This window comes from Notamacropus eugenii, chromosome X, assembly GCF_028372415.1.
Source record: "Notamacropus eugenii isolate mMacEug1 chromosome X, mMacEug1.pri_v2, whole genome shotgun sequence".
Classification (NCBI taxonomy): domain Eukaryota; kingdom Metazoa; phylum Chordata; class Mammalia; order Diprotodontia; family Macropodidae; genus Notamacropus; species Notamacropus eugenii.
Genome location: NC_092879.1, coordinates 67295458 through 67317348, shown reverse-complemented (window position 1 = coordinate 67317348; position 21891 = coordinate 67295458).

The window sequence follows — 21891 nt, the reverse complement described above, 5'->3', positions numbered from 1 at the left end:
CAGACCTTAGAAAGTCTAACGGAGGAAAAGCACAGTTAGAACTAGGCCAAGGTACCTGCAAAGTGTGATCTTGGTCAAAAAGGGGAATGGACAGCCTAAATCCACCCGGAATTCATTCTTTCACAGTAGGGACCTGAGGGTGGGCTCTGACAGAGACAGCAGAAATCTATCCACAGACTGGACAGGTCTATCTATCCACTGCTCTGCCCAGGACAATTGCACTGTGTACATGGAAAGGAGCAGAGAGGACAAAACGACCTGAAATCTAGACCAGGGCAGAGAGTATGGGAATCTTCCCCAAAATCCCAACCATGGGTCAGGCCCTCACAGCAGGGGTCCTACCTTGAAATCTGGGCCAGATTCCATAAGGGAGATCCACCTACAGTTTGCAGACCTGAGAAAGGACAACAGTGGAAAAGTACAGCTAGAACTAGGCCAGAATTTGCACAAAGTATACCCCTGGCCAAGAAAAGGGAATGGATAGCCAGAATTCAATCACTCAGAGTCGGGGCTGAGGATAGGCTGTAGCAGATACTACAGAAATCCATCCACAGACTGCCAATCGGCCCAAGAAGGTTCCAGTGTATACATGGAAATGACCAGAGTACCTCCAATGATCTGAAATCGAGATCCAGGAAAGAGAAGAGGAATCTGCACAAAAACCTCTTAAGACCTAAGGAATGATTCACAGCAACCCAATAAAATGATGCATGAACAGTCACTCGAGAGTAGATAGCCCCTTTGTCAAGAGGGGCCCCAGGAACTAGGCCACAATCCCCCAAACGAACTCCTCAGGGAAAGAGAAGAATGTGCCAGAAAAAATTCAACCTGTTAACAAATTGCTTAAAAGAAATAGGCCCAGAGAGATTTTGGATGCAGGGACCCTGGTCCTATGCCTCCACCTAGAGAGGCACCACTGACTAAGGGTTATGCTCAAAGGAACACAAGCAATGGGCCTCAGAGCTCTGAAAGGAAAAGTACAGGAACCATCCAAGGTGCCAGGAACCACAGCCAGAGGTCTTCCAAGAGCCTCTAGGGAGGGACAGATGGGGACACATGGACAGACAGATGGGGACACACAGACACATGGGGACACATGGACAGATAAGAGACATACAGACAGGTAGGGACACACATACAAATGGGGACAGATGGACAGACAGAACGAGACACACAGATAGATTGGTATACCCAGACAGACAGGTAGGGACACGAGAATAGATGGGGTCACATGGAAAGACAGATGGGGACCAAGAGACGGAAACATGGATGGACACACAGATAGATGGGAACACACACACAGATGGGGACACAGGGACAGATGTCTGGGGACACATGGACAGATGTCTGGGGACACATGGACAGATGTATGGGGACACATGGACAGGTGGAGAAACAGGGAGAGACAGATGGGGGACATACAGACAGATACAGGACTCATGGACAGATGGGGATACACAGACACGTATGAGGACACATGGACAGACAAATGGGGACACATGGACAGACAAGGACACACAAACAGATATGTAGGGACACAGACAGGTGGGGAAACATAGACAAAGAATAGTAGGAGACACACGAAGTGATGGGGACACACAGACTAGCCAAGGGGCTGTGGTGGGGGAACCCCATGGAAACAGATCCGGAGATTTTCTGGGAACTGGGAACAGCCTCCTAGATGAGGAGGTGTAGCAGTGGTGGTGCAAATTCCCTGCTAAATGTGCCATAAAAGAAAAGAGGATGATTCTGAAGCAAAGCTCCAGATTTGGAGCGCACAGGCACAGCAGGGGGTCTGTCCATGGACCACAGAACAGATCCCCTCAAATCTGTCAAAAGAAGTTCTTGTGAACTTCAACATTCCCTCAGTTATGACTGACAACAGGATCTCCACCAGAATCCCCTAAATCAGCTGCCGAGAGAAACCAAGTCAGAAAGCACAACAAGAAAGCCCATGCAGAAGCACTCAGTCAACCAGCGACAGTGAACCAGCTTTACAAGTGACCGTAGAAGTGTCACCCCTGACTACATGTGGTCCCAAGGTAATCCTTCAGTCTAGAGACAAAGCAGGAAGTGGACTAGAAGCACCTCAAATGGACACCCAGGCAAAGAGAAAGGGAGTCTTCCACAAAATCCCATCCACACCAAAGGCTTTGACACAGAGAGGCCTACAGTGCACTCTGGGTCAGATTCCCTCACATCCCTCCACCAACAGTGTGCAGAACTTAAAAAGTTCAGTGGAGGAAAAGCAAAGCCAGAACTAGGCCAAGCATACCAATAAAGTGTGCTCCTGGTCAAGGAAGGGGAATGAACAGCCCAAATCTGCCCAGAATTCAATCATTCAAAGAAGGGGGCCTGAGGTTGGTCTCTGGCAGAGATAGCAGACATATATCCACAGATTGTACGTCTGCCCAGAACAGTGGCACTGAGTGCAAGGAAAGGAACAGAGGCACCAGAAGGGCCTGAAATCTAGACGCAGGCAGAGAGTAGGGGAATCGTCTACAAAATCCCATCCATGGGGCAGGTCCTCACAGCAGGGGGGCCTACCTTAGCATCTAAGCCAGATTCCTTAAGGAGTATCTATCCACCAATAGTTGGCAGACTTGAGAAAGGACAATGGTGGAAAAGCACAGATAGAACTAGGCCAGAATTCCCCCAAAGTATGCCTCTGGTCAAGAAAAGGGAATGGACAGCCAGAATACCCCCAGAGTTCAAACACTCAGAGGGGGGTCTGAGGATGGGCCATAGCAGACACCCCAGAAGTCTATCCAGAGACTGTGTGTTGACCCATGACGGTTCCAGCATATACATGGAAAGGACCAGATTACCCACGATGGCCTGAAACTGAGACCCAGGAAAGAGAAGAGAAATTTGCCTGAAAAAAGTCTAAGACCTAAGGAATGATTCACAGCATGGGATCCCAACTGAGGTGCCAGGAGCAACCCACTAAAATGATCCATGAACAGTCACTCAAGAGTAGATAGTCCCTTTGCCAAGAGGAACACCAGGAACTAGGACAGAATCCCCCAAATGTACTCCTCAGGGTAACAGGAGAAGAATGTGCAAGAAAAAAATCCAAACCCATAATAAATTGGTTAGAAGAAATAGGCCCAGAGAGATTTTGGATGTAGGGACTCTGATGCTATGCCATGACCTAGATGGGGAACAGAGACAAAGTGACATATTCAAGGAAACACAAGTAATAGGCCTCAGTGCCCTGAAAGGGAAAACACAGAAACCATCCAAGGTGCCAGTAACCACTGCAGGAAGTCCTCCAAGAGACTCCAATGAGGGGCACATGGAGACACAGGGACATACAGATGGGGACATCCAGACAGACAGGTGGGGACACACAGACAGGCAGGTGGTCCCCAGAGTATACCCTCCTCTTGAAAAAGGTCTCAAAAGTCAAATAACTGAGTGGGAAAATGCCCAAAACAGTGAAATATAGTAAGACTATAGAAGGTTACTTTCTTGGTGAACAGGTATTTTCTTCCCTCCTTTCAGATGAGGAAGAACAATACATACCTTCAGAGGAAGTGAAGACTTCTGAAACCTCCGAAGTAAATATGCAATGGTCTCAGGTCATAGAAAGGCTCAAAAAGGATTTTGAAAATCAAGTAAGAGAGGTGGAGGAAAAATTGGGAAGAGACATGGGAGTGACATAAGAAAATCATGAAAAGTGAGTCAACAGCTTATTAAAGGAGAAGAATTAACAAAATGGAAAAGGAAGTTCAAAAGCTCACTGAAGAAAATAGTTCTTTAAAAATTAGAATGGAGCAGATGGAAGTTAACAACTTTATGAGAAACCAAGAAGTTACAAAACAAAACTGAAAGAATGTAAAAATAGAAGATAATGTGAAATATTTCATTGGAAAAACAACTGACCTGGAAAAATAGATCCAGGAGAGACAATTTAAAAATTATGGGACTACCTGAAAGCCATGATCAAACAAAGAGCCTAGACATCATCTTTCATGAAATTATCAGGGAAAACTGCTCTGATATTCTAGAACCAGAGGGCAAAGTAGATATTGAAAAAATTCACCAGTCACCTCATGAAAGAGATTCAAAAAGAGAAACTCCTTAGGAACATTGTAGCCAAATTCCAGAGTTCCCAGGTCAAGAAGAAAATATTGTAAGCAGCCAGAAAGAAACAATTTGAGTATTGTGGGAATACAATCAGGATAACAAAGAATCTGGCAACTTCTACATTAAGGGATCAAAGGGCTTGGAATATGATAATCCAGAAGTCAAAGGAACTAGGATTAAAACCAAGAATCGCCTGGCCAGCCAAACTGAGTATAATACTTCAAGGGAAAAAATGGTCATTCAATGAAACATAGAACTTTCAAACATTCTTGATGAAAAGACCAGAGCTGAAAAGAAAATCTGACTTTCAAACACAAGAATCAAAAGAAGCATGAAACAGTAAACAGGAAAGAGAAATCATAAGGGACTTACTAAAGTTGAATTGCTTACATTCCTACATGGAAAGATAATATTTATAACTCTGGAAACTTTTCTCAGTATTTGGGTAGTTGGAAGGATTACACACACACACACACACACACATTGAGAACACAGGGTGAGTTGAATAGAAAGGAATCATATCTAAAACAATAAATTAAAGGGTGAAAGTGGAATATATTGGGAAGAGAAAGGGAGAAATGGAATGGGGCAAATTATCTCTCATAAAAGAGGCAAGAAAAAGATTTTTCAATGGAGGGGCAAAAGGGGGAGGTGAGAGGGAAAAAGTGAAGTTTGCTCTCATCACATTTGGCTCAAGGAAGGAATAACATGCACAGTCAATTTGATATGAAAATCTATCTTACAGTATAGCAAAGAAGAAGGGGATAAGCAGGGTTGTGAGATGATGGAAGGGAGGCCAAATAGGAGGAGGGAGCAATTAGAAGGAAACACTCTTGGGGAGGGACAAGGTCAAAAGAGAAAATAGAAGAAATGAGGGGCAGGATAGGATAGATGAAAATATAGTTAGTCTTACACAACATGACTATTATGGAAATCATTTGCAAAACTATACATATATAACCTGTATTGAATTGTTTGCCTTCTCAGTGGGGGTGGGTGGGGAGGGAGGAAGGCAGAGAAGTTGGAACTCAAAGTTTTAGGAATAAATGTTGAGAATTGTTTTTGCATACAACTGGGAAATAAGAAGCACAGTTAATGGGGTATAGAAATTTATCCTGACCTACAAGACAAGAGAGAAGATGGGGATAAGGGAAGGTAGGGATGTTAGAAGGGAGGGCAGATTGGTGGAAGGGGTAATCAGAATACTCGACATTTTGGGGTGGAGGGAGAGCAGAGATGGAGAGAAAATTTGGAACTCAAAATTTTGTGGAAATGAATGTTGAAAACTAAAACTAAAGAAACATTTAAAAAATCACTTTACCCTGTTTGCCTTAATTCCCTTATCTGTAAAATTGGCTCAAGAAGGAAATGGCAAAACACTTCAAGATCTCTTTCAAGAAAACCCTGAATAAGGTCATGAAGAGTTGGACTCAACTGGAAACAACTGAACAACACCATATTGTATTGTGTTTTTATTTATTTTGTTAAACCTGCCCCAGTTAAATTTTAATCTTATTCTTGACATACTTAGGAGCCAAATTTGACACCTCTAACCTAAACTATTGAACTCTTTTTTCACTTGTTTCTCCCTCCAAAGGACTGCAAGGTAAAGACCCAAAATGGTTAACAAAGAGTGAATCCCTCTAGTGTCAGATGAGAAAATGGTCATGTAGCATCACACTGTTCTGGATGAATTCAGATCACCAAGCCCAATTAAACCACAGACTAGGATACTGAAGGTAGTGTGACTGCTTGGTAAGCTTTGAAAGATCATGGTGAATAGATGAGGTGTCCTGAATAGGACCACCAAAAAGCAAATGGTGATCCAGTGTTTAAAAGAGATGAGAGTAAAGGCAGGAAGCTCTATCAGGATGTAACAGACCTGCTTTTTAGCAAAGCAAAGGGGAAAATCTATCACACTGTCTTTGTGCTAAGCTGAAGAGATGTGGGCTAGATGAGAATATGGTTTGATGGATTTCTAATTGTTTGAATGAACGGACTCAAAGAATAGCCATTAGTAGGTTAAAATCAACTTGGAAGGGGCTCTCCATGCTTGGCCCTGTGGAGTTCAACAATTTTATCCCTCAGAGGACTGTTGGACCATAGAGCCAGAAGTAGAAGGGATCTTACAAGTTCTCTATTTAAATACTCTCAGTTTCCAAATAAGGAAACTGAGACTCAATGAATTTACTAACTTTTTAGAAGGCATAGATGGAATTTTTTTCCAATCTTATAATGATACAAACCTGCAAAGGATAGGGAATTGGTTGGACAATGGAGAACAGATATACCATCCTGAAACTCTAGAACAGTGAGACTAAATGAACAAGATTACACGTAATAAGTACTACCTTTGGGTTAAAAAAAATCACTTCCAAAATCATGGCAGGGGAGGTTGGCTAAGTTGAAATTCCTGTGCCTAAATGTGGGCATTTCAGAACAATTTCAGCTCAAAGTGAGTCACTAGTATAGCATGGCAGCCAAACAGGAGAAACAGTCTCCAGAATAAAGGAGGCAATCATTTTCTAATGTTCTGCCTTGGTCAGACCATCTCCAGAGTCCTGGCTTCATTTCTGAGCATGACATTTTAGGAGAAAACATAGACAAGTCTGGAGAAGCAGAAACTTAGAGGAAACCTGTTAATAGTCTACTAGTATTTGAAGGACTATCATGTGGTCCCCAAATCTCAAAGAAATGTATGTGTTCTGCTTGGGCCTGAGAATAGAGCTAGGAGCTTTGGATGGAAGGTGCGGAGAGACAAATTTAAGTTGCACAGAAGGAAAAATATTCAAATATTTATAGCTCCTCCCAAAGTGAGATGGGGTACCTTTGAGTTGAGGGACTCCCCTCCTGGAAGTCTCCTCTGTGTGTGTGGTGCCAAAGAAGACCATGCCATCAGAGAAATGATGACATGACTTGCACTTGACTTTGTTTTGAGTGAGGGAGGGCTGTGCAGGTCCCCATCCTTGCTTCTCCTCCTGAGCCATCTGAACCCAATGACCAGATATTCATCACAATGACTGGAGATGACCCAGGATGAGGCAATTGGGGTTAAGTGACTTGGCCAAGGTCACACAGCTAGTGAGTGTCTAGTGTCTGAGGTGAGAATTGAACTCAGGTCCTCCTGACTCCTGCACTGGTGCTCTATCCACAGCAGCACCTAAAACAGCAGTTGAATGACCATTTGTTGGAAATGTCGTAAAGGTAGTCTGTGAGGTCCCTTTCAGCTCCAAGAGTAAAGTCCGAAAAGACTCAAAAGTTTTGACTTTGTCCTGTGGGAAATGGAGATCTTGTGACAGTTTTTCAGCAGGGACTGGCTGAAATGGAAATGATCATTAGGAGGATTAACCCAGCAGTTGTTGATGGATCAGCAGGCAATGGAAGACCCAGGTAGAGAGCCTGGATATTGAGAGTCTGTATGCATGTATTAGAATGGTGGCCCTGGGAGTAGAAAGAAAGAGACAGATGGGAGAACATTTTTTAAGGAGCAAAGGACAGGAGGATTTTGTATTTGATGAGTGAGAGGGACAAAGGAAGCTTTTCTCACAGGATTTTCTGTTCTGTGAAGATACAAGCAGTTAGAGAATTGTCCTTGGTCATATACTATTTCCAGTTAACAGATTAGGTTGGCTTCAAAGAAAGCACACATGATAGTTGCTAAAATATAATAATAGGAATTTACCAAATAAATATTTATGCTACTAATAAGAGCTAACATTGATACATTGTTTTAAGGTTTGTAAAGTAATTAATCTAATGTTGTCCTCATAGCAACCCTGGGAGATAGCTACTGTTAAAATCCCCATTTTACAGATGAGGAAATTGAAGCAGTCAGAGGCTAAATGACTTGCTTAGGGTCACAGAGCAAGTAAGAGGCTGAAACCACATTTGCAGATCATGCTGATTCAAAGTTCAGTACTCTCTTCATGATTTGTACTCAGTCTGTACTCAATTTGTGTACATTTCTTCCTCCTGACATCAGAAACAACTCATCAATCTGTCAGCTATGGCTAAGACACTGTGATGTATGCCTTGATGCATCCATTAGATAAGTGTTTTGTCCCTGAGCATAGACATGTAGTTCTAATTTCTAAGATTCTCATGATCCCTTTATTTTATTGACTATAATATTCACCAAAATACATTTGTGAATACCTACATTGATTTTGAACAATGGATTTCCTCAAACAATTTTCTTTCTGCAGAATTTGATATCTAGGTCTCCAGTGAGAATGGCCAACATCAAAGCATCTCAATTAATCAATTAATCTTCCAAATACTTTCTCGGCACACTCCACTACTTCTTCCCATCCAGATGAAACCAGTTCTTTCTTCATTTTGGATTCATTTATCATCTTTTTGTCTCCTCCTTCACCAGAGGAGGACGGTTTAATTCAATTCAGCACACCCCTGGCTCCCCAATGAATATACTCTCATCACTCTGAAAATGTCATTGTCACTTGGAAACATCTCCAGGAGAAGTACAGGAAGGGATTCTGCTGTGACGTGAGATGTTTCAGAAACTTAAATTGAGTCACATGGGGGAAACTTGAGAGATTAAGGAAACAAAAGCAAAATACCAAGGTCAGAAGTGGGGGTAGTAGTATGCTGAAATGGAAAAAGTGCTGTACTTGGTGTTGGAAGGCCAGGGTTCAAATACTGCCTCTGTGTGTACCCTCAGGCAGCTAGGTGGCACTACAGTGGGTAGAGGGCCTGAGGGACTCACCTTCCTGAGTTCAAATGTGAGTTCAGATACTTCCTAGCTGTGTTAGACACTAACTAGCTGTGTGGGCAAGTAATTTTGGAGTGTAGGATACATTCAGGGAGGACCAGTACCTTTGCTGTGATGGCTGCCAAGGCCTTCTCAAGGCGCTTTCCACCTTTGGTGTCCACCTGTTCCACCTAACTCTCACCCGTGGCTCCAAGAAGCTGCCGCATGTCCAGCGGCCACAACCCAGTAAACCATTTCAAGAAACGGGCCAAACCAGGTTAGGGTAACCAAGGGGTCTCAAACCCATTGGTGAGTTAGGGGATATCTACCCCGAGCATGTGAAGACTTCCCCTGGTAGAATGGGCAGATGTTCCAGTTCCAATTTGTTCCAGTGATCAAGAAGGCAGCTGAAGCAGGCAATGTGGAGCACATAGAGCTTGGTTAGACACTGAAGACACCAAGGTCATCCACTGTGTTCTGAGCCATTGCCAGTTGTTTTGACTCTGTTCTATCACTGAACTATGATGCCTCTGGAGGAGAGAGTGAGGCTGATGACTTTGAGCCACTCTGCCTCACTTAAATCCAATTTTTAGGGCACCTTTTCTAGCCCCTTTCTTCACATTGGGATGTGAACAGTGCAATACTTAAATGACTGCTCAGATACCCAAAGGTGCTGCCAAATCCTACTGCTGCTTCCAGTGAGAAATGACCCTATGGCCTGGGCTGCCTGTGCACAGGGTTGTGACTACAGCTCCCAGTGTATCCACACCTGCTGCTTCATCAGTTGCCTGTTGCTACAGGACTTTAAGTTGTAATGGTAAAATGGTATGGGTGATGTCTTTTGATTTGTGTGTTAATTGGATTTAAGTGAGGCAGAGTTGCATGAAGTCATCAGCCTCACTCTCTCCTCCAGAACCATCATAGTTCAGTGCCAGAACAGAGTCAAGACAACTGGTGATGTCTCAGGATGCAGTGGATGACCTTGGCTTCTTTGATATCAAAATTTGGTTGCACAGAGAAGTTCATCAACATTGTACATCAATTTTATGATGGCATGTTTGCCAGGGTTCTGGATAGTGGACAATGCTCTCATGCCTTCCCAGTCACCAATAGAGTGAAACAGGGTTGTGTGCTTGCTCCCATGCTTTTTAGCATGATGTTTTCAGCCATGTTGTCAAATGCTTTCAATGAACATGATATCAAGGTCAACTACTGTACTGATGATAAGTTCTTCAATGTGAAAAGGCTACAAGCCAAGACCAAAGTGGAGGGAGTCTTGGTGCATGATTTTCTGTTTGCAGATGATTGTGCACTCAGTGTACCCTCTGAAGCTGAGATGCGACAAAGTATGGATTGATTCTCTGTTGCTTGTGCTCATTTTGTACTATCAATTAACACCAAGAAAACACAGATGCTTCACCAGCCATCACCACACAATCCATCTGTGGAACCATTGGGTACAGCAAATGGAGAAATTCTGAATTCTGTGGATAAGTTCACTTACTTTGGTGTTGTGTACTTTCCCGGGATGTACCCATTGACAATGAGATTGATGCACACGTTGCCAGAGCTAGCTCAGTGTTTGGGAGGCTGTGAAGAAAAGTTTGGGAGAGAAGAGATATGAGATTCCCTACCAAAGTGAAAATCTACAGAGCCATTGTGCTGACTTTACTGTTGTATGCCTGCGAAGCATGGGCAGTCTACCACTGCCATGCCAGGAAACTGAATTGCTTCCATTTAAACTTAAAAAGATTGGTCTTAGAAAGATTCTGAGGATCACCCGGCAGATAAGGTACCAGGTACCTGGCAGGATAAAGTACCAGGCTGAAATGCTTGCTCGAGCTGAACTGCCCGGCATTCAAACTATGCTCAAGAGAGTGCAACTCTGTTGGGCTAGGCACGTTGTGTGAATGCAAAATGTATGCTTGCCAAAAAGACTATTTTATAGAGAATTCGCATCAGGCAGGTGATCACATGGTGGCCAGAAGAAGCTATACAAGGACACTCTCAAAGTCTCTTTGAAGAACTTTGGATATGATTGTGTGACATGGGAGACATTGGCACAGGACTGTTCAGCATGGTGTGCCCACATCAGAGAGGGTGATGTGCTCTATGAGCAAAGCAGAATTGAAACAGCACAAAGGAAACAGGACTCACAGATTTAGAGAATCCACCTCAAATGTTCACATGGGCTATCTATGCCCAATCTGTGGTAGAGCATTCCGAGTTCATATTGGTCTGATCAGCCACCGTCGGACTCACTGAAACTTTATCATAGTGATCTCATTTTGATCCTCTCCAAGAATGAAGGACAACAACCAACCAACCAACTTATATTTGTGATTATTTCATCCTCCCAAAGACTGTAAGCTTCTTGAAAAGAATTTTTTTCATTATTGTCTGTTTATCCTCATATCCTGACACATATTAGTTGCCTAATTAATATTTTTGATTGATTTTGTCAGATTAAATAAAACAGCCCTAAGTTTTATCATTTCTGTATCTTTTTCTTTCTTGTTATATTTATTTCTACTCTTTTAATATTTCTTTTGTGGCTTTTTGTGATTTATAAATGCATTGACTTTCTAGTGTGTTTTTTTAATGTTCACGTAGTTCATTAATCTCTTTTTATTATCTTAATGTATCTTTTCAGAGATGTAATGTTTTCCTCTGAGCACTTCCTCAGATGTATTCCAAAAATGTTGGTATGTTGTCTCATTGCTATTCATTTTTACATAATTGTTAATTGTTTTTCTGATTTGTTCTTTGACCCACTAATTATTCAGAATATCATTATTAAGCCTATATTTAGGTCTCTTTCTTTTGCTTGTGTTTGCTGTATTAACTACTGTTTTTATTGTATTATGGTCTGTAATGGATGTGTTTAATATTTCTATCTTCTTACACTTAGTTATTATCTCTCTGTGGCCTCGCTTAATAAATATTTTCAATTAATGAATGAATTTATATAGTACTTCATTCCTATTAATGTTATGATATAATGAGATAGAGATGGCATATTGTAGATAACGTTAGCCCCATTTTACTTCTAGGGAAACAAGCCTAGAGAGATTAAGCTATTTTATTTCATATAGTTAGTATATGTTAGATATGGGCCCTTAAGAGTGTCTAACTAGAATCTAGGAGTTCTTCTTTATTGTGTCATGAACTCCTCTGATAAAGTTTGTTGACTTCTCAGAATCATATTTTTTAAATTCATAATCAAAGAAAATGCTCAATTTCAATTAGAGATTAATGAGAATAAAGATATTATTTTATTTTCCCATGCAAGTTAACATTCCCTGAATCTGTTACAGAGAGGTCTCTGTAGGCTCCAGGTGAAGAACCCTCAGATGAGATAATAACCAAAGCTCCATCCAAGTCTGACTATAAATCAAGTACTTAGGATTATACCACAGTATCTCTAGGTATAGAGCCAGGCTCATAAGGTTGTCTGCTACTCCCCACTCCTGTACCCTCCCCTCTGCACATTTCAGGGCAAGAATCAGGAGCAAGTTGAGTTATTAGCTTGAGTCTAGTATCACAGTGCTATAGTGACTTGTATCCATGTTGCTATGAGCTCTCAGCTGGTGGACCAACAAAGTATGTTCCAGATAGATATCCACATTGATAACATGCCACCCCACTCTCCACTCCTCCCTATGACACAATGACCATTCAAGAGGAAGGTATCTAAAGCTAAGAGCCCCTTTGTCTTCTACCTGTCTGTTCTTCTCATCTGTCCCTCCTCTTAGGATCTTTTCATACCAAGGATCATGTTGCTCATGATATATACTCTGACTTCCGTGACATTCTGAGTACATTTTGCTCTCTTGACTTTTGTCAAGACCAGTCCCATTTATATTGTGGTATTTGCCACTGATTATCAGTGGGCCTTCTTCTTGAAAACTCTGCATGCCCTTGTAAATGTCTCTCCATTTTTCCATTCCAATGGCCTTGGATAGGTGTGAAAACAGGATGAATTCTAGAAATCAAAGGGCTAAATACTGCCCAAGTAGCCACAATATATGCAGGTAGAGACTTACCAAAGGAAAGAAAAATATTTTCATTAGGAAGTCTGCTTTTTGTTTTGTTTTGTTCTATAATTAATGCATGATGTGTATTGTGTGTGTGTGTTCAGTTGTGTCTGATCATTTGTGACTCCATTTGGGGTTTTCTTGGGAAAGATACTGGAAGGGTTTGCCATTTCTTTCTCCAGCACATTTTAAAGATGAGGAAACTAAGGCAAACAGAGTGAAGTGACTTGCCCAGGATCCCATAGCTAGTAAGTGTCTGAGGCCAGATTTGAACTCACCACAATGAGTCTTCTTGATTCCAGGCCTGGAACTCTGTCCACCTAGCTGCCCCAGTAATATGTGCAGTCTTTTTATAATTTAAATCTCTGACTCTTCTGGCAGACTCCTTGTATACTGCTAGATGCCCTGAATGCTGGTAGAAGCACACAATCCCCAAGCTGTTCTCCCTTTCCTGCCTCCTCAGAACAGTAACTAGGGCAAGATGAGCCAGGCTTTGCTTCAAGGCAGCAACATTTAAAGGGAGTAAAAATTTAAAATCAAAATATTAAAAGATGATGCAACTTAAAATTTCTTGGCAACGCTTTGACTCCTCCAGCAGTATATAAAAGAGTGATCTTAGTATCTGTTTAGAAAGAATAATAAATCTCTAAAGCTTATAAACATCCTGCCACCTCTACAGTCTATCTCCTAGTCACCCTACCCCTGTCTCAGTGTTACATACCTAATGAATTTCACCTGTTCCCCCCCCCAGGAGCTTCCCCAACAGCAGTCTCCTGCTCTCTAAGCTATCTCCCCCCTTGGATTACTATAAGTTGTATCTCCCCCAATAGGGTGATGCCTCAGGGTTTTCCCTCCAATTAAGCTGAATTTTTAAACTTATTCTGTTTTTTTTTTCATATCATGAGCTAGAAAATTCATTTGAGTGTCCGTTTAATGCTGTTTTCCCTAGGCACCAAAACTATAACCCCCCACCCCACCTCCAGAAGTGATCTGATACTAACTTTAAAGATTCTTTATTTTGCATAGATTTGGAAATCCTTTCAAAGGTAATTTCTGATTTACTTTTGAAACAGTGGCTGGGGGTGGAGGTATGGAGCCAAGATGGCAGAGTAAAAGCAGGGACTTCACTGAGCTCTCCCCTAAAGCCCTCCAAATACCTGTAAAAATGACTGAACAAATTCTAGAACTACAGAACCCACAAAATGACAGAGTGAAACAAATCCCCAGCCCAAGACAACCTGGAACGTCAACAGGAAGGATCTTTCACATCAAGCATAGAGCAGAGTACAGTTTGGTATGAGCCACACCCACACAGACAAGCCAGAGTAGGCCTCAGGGGACTGAATCATTGACAGCTATGACAGTTTCAGACTTCTCAACCCACATACTCCAAAAAGATCAGTGGGAAAACTCCATGGGACCTTGGTGAAAGAGGAACATGCAGCCTGGCCAGGTCAAGCCCCAGTCCCAGGGTAGTGGGGGTGGCAGCAGCATCAGTGTGCATGGCAATAGCAGCAGCAACAGCAACCACAGCAGAGGCTGCTTCCAGAGCTGGGTCCACAGATGATGGGGGATCTATTGGTTGATGCAAAATATCTGAAGCCTGGGACAGTACACCCACCCCCACTCCTATTAGAAGTAGAGTCCTACTTTGACAAAGAGTTAGAAAGTCAAGTTTTTGACTGGGAGGATGAGTAAACATCATAAAAATAGATGTAGGATAGATAATTTAAAAATGATTGGACTACATGAAAGACATGATAAAAAAACAGCGTAGACATTATCTTTCAAGAAATTATCAAAGAAAATTGCCTGGATATTCTAGAACCAGTGGATAAAATAGAAATTGAATGAATCCACTCATTACTTCTGTAAAGAGATCCTAAAAGGAAAACTCCTGGGAATATTTTAGCCAAATTCCAGAGTTCCCAGGTCAAAGAGAAAAAAGTAGCCAATAAGAAACAATTCTGGTATTGTAGAAATGCAATAAGGATAACACAAGATCTAGCAGCTTCTATGTTAAGAGATTGAAGGGTTTGGAATATGATATTCCAGAAGTCAAAGGAACTAGGATTAAAACCAAGAATCACCTACCCAGCAAAATTGAGTATAATACTTCAGGGGGGGAAATGATCATTCAATGAAATAGAGGACTTTCAAGCATTCTTGATGAAAAGACCAGAGCTGAAAAGAAAATTTGACTTACAAACACAAGAAACAAGAGAAGCATGAAAAGATAAACAGGAAAGAGAAATCCTAAGGGACTTATTGGACTTGAACTGTTTACGTTCCTTCATGGAAAGATGATGTTTGTAATGCATGAGACTTTTCTCAGTCTTAGGGTAGTTGGAAGAAATAGATAAATAGATAGATAGATAGACAGATGGACGGACGGACGGATGGATGGATGGATGGATGGATGACACAAGGTGAGTTGAATATGAAGGAATGATATCTAAAAACAAAATTAAGGAGTGAGAGAGGAATATATTGGGAGGAGAAAGGGAGAGAGAGAATGGGGTTGTTGTTGTTATTGTTTGTCCTTGTTTCTTGAAGAGGACCATGACATCATGACACCATGACTTGCAGTTGACTTTGATTTGAGTAAGGGAGGGCTGTGCAAGGTCAACAACCTCACTTTCTTTTCCAGAGCCATCTGGGTCCAGTGGCCTGATATTTGTCAGGATGGCTAGAGATGGCCCAGGATGCAATGGGAGACTCTGGCCCTTTTAGGGTAAGGTCTTATCACATTCTCACTTTGAGTGAGATACACCCATTCAATAAATAGGCTTCTTTAAGTTACTCAAGGGATGGCCCCTTTAAACAAAAGAAAAATCAAACTGAGAAGGGAAGAACTTCAGGGTTCCTGGGTAAAAACGAAATAATTACTATTTCATTATTATATTCACTCTGTGCTAGGTGATCTAGTAGCTGAATGGAGAAGTCAAAGAGGTGGTCCCTCATCTTGGACAGATATTACAGATGGATGATGAATGAATGAATGAATGAAGCATTTATTAAGTAAGCACTTATTATATGCCAAACACTCAGAATCAAACAGAAAAAGTAAGATGGTCCCTTCTTTCAAAGAGCCCACATCCTAATGGGATAGATAACAAATTTTGAAAGATATCAACTGCAGGTCAAATGGAAAATTCCCACAGTCTTTGCAGTGAATTGATAAAGCAGACAGTAATGCCTCTTTCTTTAATGTCATTAGTTAATGTCACTACCCTCAGGGTTCAGTGTCCTAGGCTGTGGCCATTAGGTTCTGAGGGGAGATGGTGGTCAAAAGGGTGGAGGTGGTTTGACTTGCCTGGTACAAGCCTCCTACTTCTCCCTCATGGGGCGCTCTGCTGCTTCATCTAGGCTGGTTTGCCACTTCTCCATAGGAGTTGCTTCCCTCTGTAATGGCTCTGAGGGCTGGGCTAGAAGCTGCTAGTTTGGGGTTGGGGTGTTAGACACGAGGATCCCACTCCCAGAGCTGCTGTACCTATGCTCTAAGCCAAGAACTGAGTATCTAGAAAAGAATGGGGTGGAGTGTTTAGGTGCTGTGAATGACTTCTCTCTCCAAGTTTTTTTTTCAAAGGTCCATCTTTTCAAGAGCATTATTATTCTAGTGATGAGGGGCAGCTAACTGGTGCAGTGGGTAGAGCACTAGTGCAGAAGTCAGGAGCACCTGAGTTCTAATCTCAACTCAGACACTTGACCCTCACTAGCTGTGTGACCTTGGGCACAACCCCAATTGCATCATCTTAGGTTATCTCCAGTCATCATGATGAATATCTGGTCACTGGATTCAGATGACTCTGGAGGAGAAGTGAGGCTGGTGACCTGCACAGCTCTCCCTCACACAAACAAAGTCAAGTGCAAGTCATGTCATTATTTCTCTGACAGCATGGACTTCTTTGGCAACAAAGGACGAACACATAATGTTTGCTGATGTTTTAAGAAGAAGCTTATTTTAAAGAAAAATCCATTTATACATTGTGCTTTTGAGTGTTTTCATGTTCCATTTTGTTAAAAGCAATTTTTTCTGCATCTATTGAGAATTATTTTGGTCATTGATAGAATTAATCATATTAAGTTTTCCTTATTAAACCAGTCTTGTATTCCTGGTATAAAACCTATTTAATTGTAGTGTGTGACCTTTGTAATAGATTGCTATAATCTCCTGTATAGTATTTTATGTAGAATTTTTGCATCACTGTTAATTAGTAAAATTGGTCTATTATTTTCTTTGTTTTTGTTCTTCCTCATTTAAATATTAACACCATATTTGTTTCATGAATGGAGTTCAATATTTTAATTAACTTAATAATTTTACTTAACTTGAGAGTTAATTGAGCTTTATATTTATCTGACCCCATTGCTTTTTTCTTAGAAAACTTTTATGGCCTATTCCATTACTTCAATAAATTTTTTAAATTTGCATGAGTATAAAAAATGACTTTTAATTTCATCTTCATTAGTGGTATATCTATCCTTTGCATTTCTGATACTAGTGTTTTTAATCATATTTAATCAATAGTTTACCTATTTTATTTTTTCCCCACAAAATTAAGTCCTAGTTTTCTTAATTCACTGGGGGGTTTTTGGGTTTTTTTGGTCAGGTGATACTTCTTTTTAAAGCATTTACAACATGGATCACAAAAAAAAATTTTTTAAACATTAACCAACTGAGACACAAGTAATATTTATGTTCCTAACTTCACAAGCTCTTGACCTAATTGTCTCCACAGTATTACTAAGAATTAAAGGACTCTAACTTATTGTTGTTGGTCTAAAATCCTATGCCTAACAGCTTAATTTTAGACTTAACCTCGGATGTTCCCCTGCCAACAATCTATAATTTAATAGATCTGGTATTAAGTTTACAAATCTTTTGACTATAGGAAATCGCCACCAAGAGTAGGGACATTGCAGGGATTCAATATCTCTCCAACTTCATGTCAATTCCAGGCAGGATTAGATTGTTCACTTGCATTCAGTCAGGCTTAAAGTCTGCCAGGTGTAAGCGGGGAAATTGGGTCTGGAGAATCCTACCTCAGCCCAGGTTGAACAGCTGCTCTCCCACCCTTCCTATGAAATCACCTTTTGTAGTTCATACCAGCATCTCACCAGCTTACTGGCATCATGCATTGGAGGCTCAGACTGCCTTTCTTGCTATCCATACTTGGAGTTAGACTCAGAAGAACAGTCACTTAATAGTCCCATAGCATCTAAAAATGGCAAGTTCCAATAACCAGGTTTTAAATATGATTATAATTTCACTTTGGCTAAGGAACATCTTTTGAGGCAAGTCTTAAGTGGCTTACATGCCTTTCTATACATGTTCTAGTTCCTGATTAAATAGCAATCACAAAATAAAATTTTCCATTAAAACCTTAACTTTTCCATAAATGCCAAATTTTACCCAGGGTTATCTTCCTCTAGGAACTAAAGATGTCATTGATTTATTCTCAGTACTTAATTCAGTCTATTGTTTTAGTACTAATTGCTTTCACCTCACTTTGTAACATGTTCATCTTTTCTCCCCATCACTCCTCTCCCCCCCGCTTCCTAATATCTTGCATTCTGATTACCCCTTCCCTCAATGTACCCTCCCTTATATCGCACCCCACCCTTCCCATATCCCTATCTCCTCTCTTTTCTTGTAGGGCAAGATAAATTTCTATACCCCATTCCCTGTATTTCTTATTTCCTGATTATATGCAATAAAAATTCTCAACATTCATTGCTAATACTTTGAATTCCAACTTCTCTCCCCCCTCCCCTCCCCAGCCCTGCTGAGAAGGCAAGCAATTCAATACAGACTAAATATGTGTTGTTTTGCAAAAGACTTCCATAATAATCATGTTGTGTAATACTAATTATATTGCCCTCTGTCCTACTCTATCCCCCCCTTATTTTTCCCCCACAATTGACCTTGTTGCTTCTCGAAAGTGTTTATTTCTAGTAACTCCCTTCTCCCATTTGCCCTCCATTCTAACATTCCCCTCACCCTACTTGTCACCTCCTCTCCTACTTTCCTGTGGTGTGATATAAATTTTCATATCACATTCAGTGAGCATGTTATTCCCTCCTTCAGCCACATGTGGAGAGAGTAGCTTCGTTTTTCCCCTCTCCCCTTCTCCCTTTTCTCCTCCACTGAAAAAGATTTTTCTTAACTCTTTTATGAGTTATAACCTGCCCTGTTTCATTTCTCCCTTTCTCTTCCCAATATATTCCTCCTTCACCCCTTAATTTTTATTTTGCTTTATTTTTGTGTGTGTGGATATCATCCCTTCTGATTCAACACACCCTGTACTCTCTATCTATGTGTGTGTGTATGTGTGTGTGTGTGTGTGTGTGTGTACAATACCTCCACCTGTCCAAATACTGAGAAAAGATTCATGAGTTACAAATACGATCTTTCCATGTAGGAATGTAAACAGTTCAGCTTTAGAGAATCTTTTATGATTTTTCTTTCCTGTTTACCTTTTCATGCTTCTCTTGATTCTTGTCTTGGAAAGTCAAATTTTCTATACAGATCTGGTTTTTTCATCAATATGAATGATTGAAAGTCCTCTATATCATTGAATGACCATTTATTCCCTTGAAGTATTATACTCAGTTTTGCTGGGTAGGTGATTCTTGGTTTCAATCCCAGTTCCTTTGACTTCTGGAATATCCCATTCCAAGCCCTTTGATCCCTTAACGTTGAAGCTGTCAGATCCTGTGTTATCCTGATTGTATTTCCACAATACTCAAATTGTTTCTTTCTAGCTGCTTGCAGTATTTTCTCCTTGATCTGGGAACTCTGAAATTTGACCACCATATTCCTAGGAGTTTTTCTTTTCAAGTCTCTTTCAGTAGGTGATCAGTGGATTCTTTCAATATTTATTTTGCCCTCTGGTTCTAGAATATTGGGGCAGTTTACCTTGATAATTTCATGGAAGATAATGTCTAGGCTCTTTTTTTGATTATGGTTTTCAGGTAGTCCCATAATTTTTAAATTGTTTCTCCTGGATATATTTTCCAGGTCAGTTGTTTTTCAAATGAGATATTTCACATTATTTTCTATTTTTTCAAATTTTTGGTTTTGTTTACTAACTGCTTGGTTTAACTCATAGTCATTCATTTCCCTGACCTCAATTCCCTCTTTCAACCAATTATTTTGTTCAGTGAGCTTTTGAACCTTCTCCTCCATTTGGCTACTTCTGCTTTTTAAAACCTCCTTCTCCTCATTTGCTTTTTGGACCTCTTTTTACAATTGAGTTAGCATCTTTTTAAAGCTGTTATTTTCCTCAGCATTTTTTTGGTTCTCCTTTAGTAAGCTCCTAACTTGTTTTTTAAGGTTTTCTATTCCCTGAGCCCAGTTTAAGTTCCCTTTGGAGGCCCTGGAGGCAGAGGCCTTGACTTCCCCTTGTTCTTCCTCATCAGAAAGGATTGGGGGAGACACCTGTTCACCAAGAAAGTAACCTTCTGTGGTCTTATTTTTTTCCTTTTTTTTTGGCATTTTCCCAGCCAGTTACTTGGCTTCTGAGTTTCATCTCCACCACCACCTCACCTCCAGTTCCACCAAGACAGCACAGGAGGTTGAGATTCAGATAAACTGTTCCAAAGCCTCAGGGGCTTTAGGCAGGGACAGGGCTGCTATTCAGTGTGAGATTAAGATCAGCTGCTCAGGTAGGGGCAGGGCCACCACAGAGGGTGCAGCTCCCTCAGGGTGTTTACAAGGAGACCTTCAACAATGGATGCGGGCTACTGCCTGCTTTGGGAGACCCATCCACTGCTGCCTTTACTACTGACACTTGAGGAGGCCCGAATTATGGGGACACCCTGCTCCCTTACTGACTAGCTGAAAAGACCCTCTCACTGACCTTTGGCCCCTGTGGGTTGAGAGATCTGAGCTGCCACTGGAAATTCTATCCCTGAAGCCTGCTGGGATCTGCTCCTCTCGGTGCTGCAGCCAAGGCTGGGCTGGGCTCGTGTCTGGTTCAACAGACCTTTCCCTTTGGTCTTTCAGGTCACTCTGGACTAGAAATCTCCTCCACTCTGTTGATCTGTGGCTTCTGCTGCTCTAGAATTTGTTGAGAGTTCTTCTTTACAGGTATTCTATGGGATGTGGGATAAGAGCTACTGTATGTGTGTCTTTCTACTCCGCCATCTTGACTCCATCCACCAATTCACTGGTTTTCTTACCCAATTTTAATTTTCAGGATACCCAAGTTTAATTGGGATTTTTTTCTAGTTTTTAAAATTGCATATCCAGTTTATTGATTTGTTCTATTTTTACTGATAAGTATTTAAAGGTATAATTTTCCCAGTTACTACTTTTGACACATCTGATAAGCAGATATGCTGTCTCATTATTCCCTTTAATAAAATTATTATTTCTATGATTTGTCCTTTGACCCTCTCATTCTTTAATATTAGCTTAGCTTCCAATTGCTTTTTAATTTATGTTTCCTGTATTCATTTACTTTGTAAATTTGGATGCCACAGAATTTGATGGGTTTTATTGTTGATATTAATTCCTTTCTTATGGTATCATACACACACACACACACATACATATACATATATATATACATATATATATATATATATATATATATATATATATATATATATATATATGTATATCCCTATATCCCTTCCCCCTTATTCTGTTTACACTATCCCTCCTCAGAAGTCTAGTATACTGCTGACCACTGCCTCCTAATCTGCAAACCCTTCTAAGAGTCCCTCCCTTATCCTATCCCTATGCCGTACCATTTCTCTCTAAGTTAATAAAAATTGTTGTACCCAACTATATGCATTTTAACCCAGTTCTAATGAGATTAAGCTTCCATTGCTGTCTTCCATTCTCACTGTGAAAGTTCTTCCATTCACAACTTTTGTGAGAGTTTGTTCCATTTTACCTTTTCCTACCCTTTTTTTAATCATCTCAATCACAGTCAGCTTAAACTCACTCCTTCAATGTCTACTTTCTAACTTTCCTAACAGTGACATTTTTAAGAGTTACAAAGATCACTTTCCCGTATAAGACAATAAGTTTAACTT